Genomic DNA, 6610 nt, shown 5'->3' on the forward strand with positions numbered 1-6610 from the left:
AAAGCAAACAGCTAACTGGTGAGGTAACTCTGCTATCAATATAGTCCCTTCACAATGTTTCACAGTTTTTGAATTGCTTCCGCATATATACTTTCAAAGGAAATCTACTGATACTTAGCATAATCCCATGGGGAAGACTTGGAAAGAAGGGGTGCATTCCAAGCAGAAGCAATTCAGCAAACAGACTGGGAATTCAGAGATACATATGACATGGAACATGCCTTTGGGAGCAGAGCCACAGAGCTGGAAGAGCTAATTCCTCTGAAATTGTTGGTAATTCTATTTTCTTTTAAATAGTGTCCAATCTTTCCAGTTTAACTACCATTAGTCTTACCTCTTTTGTTCTAGACTAGTTAAATGGGACAACTGCTGGATCCTATCTATACATTCCCTGTTAATGGTATAGCAAGAAAATTATCATAACTCATCCCTTGATCTTGGTGAAATAATCAATAATAGAACTATTTCACCGATGCATGTCAGTAGAGTATTTCCACGAGATAAACAATACCAATCTGTCAGATTGGCATTTGAAGTGAAATCCAGGCCCACTTAATTCTCACTTTCATCCTTTGATGTACTAGTTTTCTTGGTTTTAGGTAGCACCCACAAAGCTCCAGTATGTGCTATATCCCTCATTAAATCATGTTCTTATCTCATTCCTTAATAGGATAAACAATTTCTTTAAAATCTCCCACATCCCACAGGGGTTGCTTTGATTTTGTTATAGTTTAGTTGCTCACATTCTTCTTTTATTTCTACCCATTCTGTTCCTAGTTCATTGAGGTCAAGAATTTTGCCTTAATCACTGGTATACTATTAATGCTATCTCACATGCAATGAGTAGTACTTAGCCAAATTCACTAAATCCATACCATCTTTTCCATTCAAGTTTACTTTTTAAAATTTATTTGTGTTAATATTTAAAAGCTGTATTATTATACATACTACACATAGACATAACTGCATAATAGTGGGCATCTAATATAAATAATACAAATGACATAATAAATGTCTGCAAAATTTCAAAGCAGATTTATGTCAGTAAAAGCAGATAAAGATTTTCCCCCAAAATGACTAGAAAACACATGATGAATACATTTTAACATTGAAAGTTAATCCAGTTAATGAAAATAAGCCAATATGTTTTACAGGAGACTTTATATCATTTGAGGGGGCAAAAAGGTCTGTGTGTGTGTGCTTGTGTGTCTAAAACAAGCCATCGATTTTACTGTTTTGCTTTCGCCTAATAGCTAAAATAAGCTATCATGGTAGAAATGAAGCACAATTATCAATGATCAACACACATTTGAACATCTACTGAGTTACTTACTGTTAATATCAAAGAGTAAGACATGTGGTACCTAATCTTCAGCACTAGGATTGCAGTATTAAGAGATGAAAGACACTAGGCAGCATTTTCCTCCCTTAGCAAGTGTTCTTTTACCTTGTCTTCAGCGTTCCTCTTTCTTAACCACCTTAAACCCTTTTATAAATAAAGCAGTATTCTACAGATTAAGCTTTTTACAGATTTAAGTGACGGTAGATCTGGATTCTAATCTCAGTTCCGACATCTACTAATGCATTTTGACTGTTCCCAAAAGTTTGTTCTGAGAATCACATAAGATAATACAAGTGAAAATGCTTTGAAAATTATAACACTTTGAATGCATGTGCCTGATTTCATTATAATAATGTTGATGACTTACAGCTTGTTTACTTCATTAACCTATACTTTTGAATGGTCAATTTTATTGGATATCTACAGATTTTCTTGTCTGAAAATGTGGAAATCAGTATTTTTAACTTAAGCTCAGGAGTATCACTTAAAATCTTTATGATTGGGGGCTTCCCTGGTGGTGCAGTGGTTAAGAATCCACCTGCCAACGCAGGGGACACGGGTTTGAGCCCTGGTCCTGGAAGATCCCACATGCCGCAGAGCAACTAAGCCCGTGCGCCACAACTACTGAGCCTGCACTCTAGAGCCCACAAGCCACAACTACTGAGCCCGCGTGCCTAGAGCCTGTGCTCCACAACAAGAGAAGCCACTGCAATGAGAAGCCCATGCACCACAAACAAGAGTAGCCCCTGCTGCAACTAGAGAAAGCCCACATGCATCAACGAAGACCCAATGCAGCCATAAATAAATAAATAAATTTAAAATCTTTACAATTGTCATGGTCTCAGCACTAAGCAGTCAGGATAAGGGACGCCTTTTGTAACTCTGGAGTAGATTTCCCTTCAGGTTTGAATCATGAAGGTACATGGAGTAGTGGGTGTTGCTAAGGTAGCTGGATTGGCAAGAGGGGTAGGACTAGCAAGTTACATTAACAACAAACAACAACTAATACAACCATATTGCAGCAAACTAATTGTGTAATTCTAATTATGCTTTCCCAATCTAAAACCCAATTTGATTCTCTATATTATTATTTTAATATTTCTAGTGGTTATGGCCTCACCTTTAAACAATGTACCTAAAGCTCTATTATTTAATTTATGAATTATAATTTAACTTACTGAACCTCTAGAAATAGAAGATGAGTAAATTCAGATCACATGTATTATCCAGCAATGTCCCATTCATCCAATTACATTCTTAAATTATTTTTAATTATGTAACCAGATTAAAGCCACGATTCAAGTTGTCTAGTCTATTAGTACCTCTTCCAAAATTAAAAACAACAAAAATGTGACTCAGTATATGGAAAATAATGTCAAAATTACAGAAATTCTTTATTTGCATTTTTCAAACACCATAAATTAAACATAATTGCACAGGAAATAGCAGAAGACCTATAAATTTCCCTTTATCTACCATTAACTTTTATCACACTCCACATCTATCTTAGCACTGCACTCTATAAAACACCCTGGTACTCTCCTCTTTTATCCATAATTTAATTATTTTGTTTTTTTGTTTTTGTTGTGTTTTGTTTTCCTTTTTAAAACACAATTTCTCTCCAAGGCCAAATATATGTGCCAGTTTTTTTACTTCCCCATAAATTTCTACATCTCCATCTTTTTTGTTTTTTTTATTTTTCCTGTTTGACTTTTGAAATTCATCATTGCCAACTATGAAGAACAGCTAGGCATGGGCCTCAAAGAAGACAAGGTAAGGAATTCAATCTTTTTTAAGAAAAGAAAATAAAACATTTGAAATACCCATTCAATGGTGCTACTTATTGAATCACTGATACATTATTTCTACTATAATATAGATATATATAAATTATAATTTTGCTTACATTTTGTTCAGTGATTGAATATGCAGAGTTAACTTTTGATCCATATGTTAATAGTCAATTCTATCACTTCTTTCATAACTTAGTTGACTGAAGTTCATCTTCAAGAGCATTTTTCTCAAGAAATGTACCTGGATGCACACGTCGTCATGGTTGTGCATGTTGGGAAATGTAATCTGTGTGGTCTTGATAACAGATTGGCAGCTCAGCTAGATACAAAGTCTCTGAGTCAAAATGTATTTTCTCTCTTGTTTTTCTTCTTTGATAACTTTCTGGAACTTGCTTTTAAACAGTAAGTTTTCTATTGAGGGGAAAAACCCAAGAGGTTTAGAAAATTAAACCTTCTTGAAAATATGTTTGTTTCTTGGCTTTGATGACTATATGAGTCTTACATTAACTTCCAAAATCAAAAATCAAGTATTTGAATGATTTGTAAGGTTAATAATTTTTTACAAAGTTTCTTTAAAGCTATATACTTTACATCTGTAGATTCAGATCTTTTATTCAAGGGGAATAATTTTTTTTCTATTTTATTTTGGTATAATGATGTCAGTTCTTTCTATTCTCTGGGTATACCAATTATGCATATATGGATTGTTATCTTTTATACCTATTTTTTAACCTAAAACCTTTTTCTTCTAATTTAATTTGGCTTTATTCTCCTTGAGCCTGTACTCTATAGGATTTTTATGTTTCAAGATGCTCTTTGTTTCCATCTTGATACTTCTAATGTTGTGTTTATTTTTGTATTTATTCTCTTTATATTTTTTTGACCTCTGCAATTTAATTTTTCTCTGCCTTTTTGTCTTAACCTCCTTTGTTTGATCCTTTTTTTCTCCTTTTTAGAGATGTTTTAGAGAGGCTTTATTTAAATTTCCTTTTTCATGGTAAAATATTTGTCCCAAACTAGCATCCAAACTCAGAATATTTTTCTTCAGTTTATAAATATTTCTTCCCTTAGAGTACATTGTAAATGGGAGCATTATTTTGGGACCAATTATATGTTGAATGAGGGTGTGGGGGAAAAGATGGAGGCGTTAACAACTTAGATTTCAGTAAGACATCTTAGATACTTTCTTACAAACTATTCACTCTTGTGTGTCAAGAATCCTTTACATAGTGATTTAGCACATTTTGTACCATATGCTCAAGATCCAACTGTGCTAGTTATTGTTACATTTTCTCCTTGCCTTTCCGTATCTAAGAATATGTATATAAAAGATAGTATATGAATATGTCCTCTATTAGCTCTGCCATTTTTCCCATTTCATGTGTTCAGTAAAAAATCGTGGATATTTTGGCAGCCTACTCTCACATGCAGGCATAAATATCCAAGCAGTGGGTCATTAATGTGAATCTCCAAAGATGATTTCTTTTACTTCTTAAGAGAAATCTTCATGCTTCTGATGACCTACAAAGGCATCTATCTTCCCCTAGTAAAGTTCAATTTTTACTGATTTTAACAGCCCTTCTTTTTATATTGTTTTTTAATATCTGGATGTTTTCTTATTTTCCCAAAGGTGCATTTTTCTTTTCTTTTATCCTAAGTGTTATCAGGGAGAATGAAGCAAGAATACCTTAACTCTGACTTCTTTAAAGGAAGTCCATACTAAGTGGTACAGATGTTAACTACCATCTTATTCTGAACATTTATAGTTTGGAAGTAAACATGATGGTTATTTTAAGATAAGAGATATTTCTTCAGATTTAGGCAAAAAATTAAATGAGCAGAGGAGGTATATAATGATATCGTCATTGATAGAGGAGTAGAACTTCGATAAACAGAGAGAATGAAGTGGAATATTCCAGTCCTGGCAGTTAGAAAAAAAAAAAAAAAGTGCTTAGCAAAGTCTGAAAAGCTCTACCCTGGGAAAACTGATGTGGTTTTAATATGCAGACTGGCTAATAAGGTACACAGTCTGAAGTCAGTTTGACATTTTAACCTAATTTGTCATAAGTGAACTTAAATATAATACCTTGCATTTTAATGCCATTTACTTTACATAGCTCTTTTGCACATATGTTACATAAATATCTTCTCTTTAGAACAGAAATTGAACTTGTGTATTTTGGTGTTATGCTCAATCAATGTAAATCATCAATGTCCAATTAATGGATCAATGTATCATTAATCAATTATGGTCAATTATTAATCAATATATTATATTCATCAATGTAAAAGGTTTGCTAAGGTCTGGGCTGTCCAAATACAAACTGCACTGTACATTTGTCAGAGGTTTTGTACAAAGAGCATTATGACGACAGGGAATCTAGAGGGGATTCAACATCAAGTAGGTAATACTGATACATCTTTCAATCATGAAATGATATGGATGACATCTGTAGCCATATTAAAGAAAATCTCTCAATGGGGAAACTGAGGTTCATGGAAGTTAAGTGATTTGTTTAAATTTCTTAAGATTAATTGAGATTGTAAGCCAAATCAAGCATTGGAGCCATGGCACAAATGAAAAGTAAAGCCAGAGTGTCACGAGATGGACATATCATCAATTACTTTTAAAATTAAATTATAAATTAAAAATACAGAATCACTAACTGGACAGAGGTTATAAGATAACATGGTAAGCACGTTACTTTGCTCAAAGTATTGCTTTAAAAGGAAGATTAAAGCAGGATAATTGTGATACTTCTGGTGGGAGAGCAAAAATTTAGGAAAAGTGAGAACATAGTATGGAATTGGAGAGGTTCCCAAGGACATCATTTTTTTTTTTTTTTTTGATGAATTTTGACATTTTTACACCATTCCACAGGCGTTCCTTTTATATATTTCAGAATTCATGGCTATGGTCAGTTGCTACTGCAGGCTCAGTTATCACCAGTTACATTTTCATCTATTTCTTTCACTGATCCCTGGAAAGTCTAGCTGTCAAACTGACCTGTTCTGATTCTGCTTGGCCAGCAGGAACTAGCTCGCCAAAAGTATTAAACTTCTCTTCTATTTTAAATACCATTTCAAATATGAGTTTTAACCTAAAAGACATTGTCTTTTTTAAGACATTGTCTTAAAAAAATCCCTGCCCCTCACCCTTTAGTCAATAGTGATTTTCCTGTAACATAACCACATACATTTTCACTATATAATTTTTAGTGCATGCCCAGATCTCTTCATACTCTTTTATTCATTCCTTTTAAATCTAGTTCCTCTTGTTTCAGCCACCCATGCAGATGACACGTCAGAGCTTGGTGTCTAAACTGTAAGCTAGGAAATAAATGTTAAACTTTGCAAATGATTTATGGGTTATAGGGTAGAATGATATATATTATCATGTGAAGGGTTCAGGGAGGGCCAGTTATGCACAGTTAAGGACAAACAGGTGTAATTGCTTTCTCAAACCTTCACCTTT

The sequence above is a fragment of the Eschrichtius robustus genome, chromosome 10, assembly GCF_028021215.1.
Source record: "Eschrichtius robustus isolate mEscRob2 chromosome 10, mEscRob2.pri, whole genome shotgun sequence".
Classification (NCBI taxonomy): Eukaryota; Metazoa; Chordata; class Mammalia; order Artiodactyla; family Eschrichtiidae; genus Eschrichtius; species Eschrichtius robustus.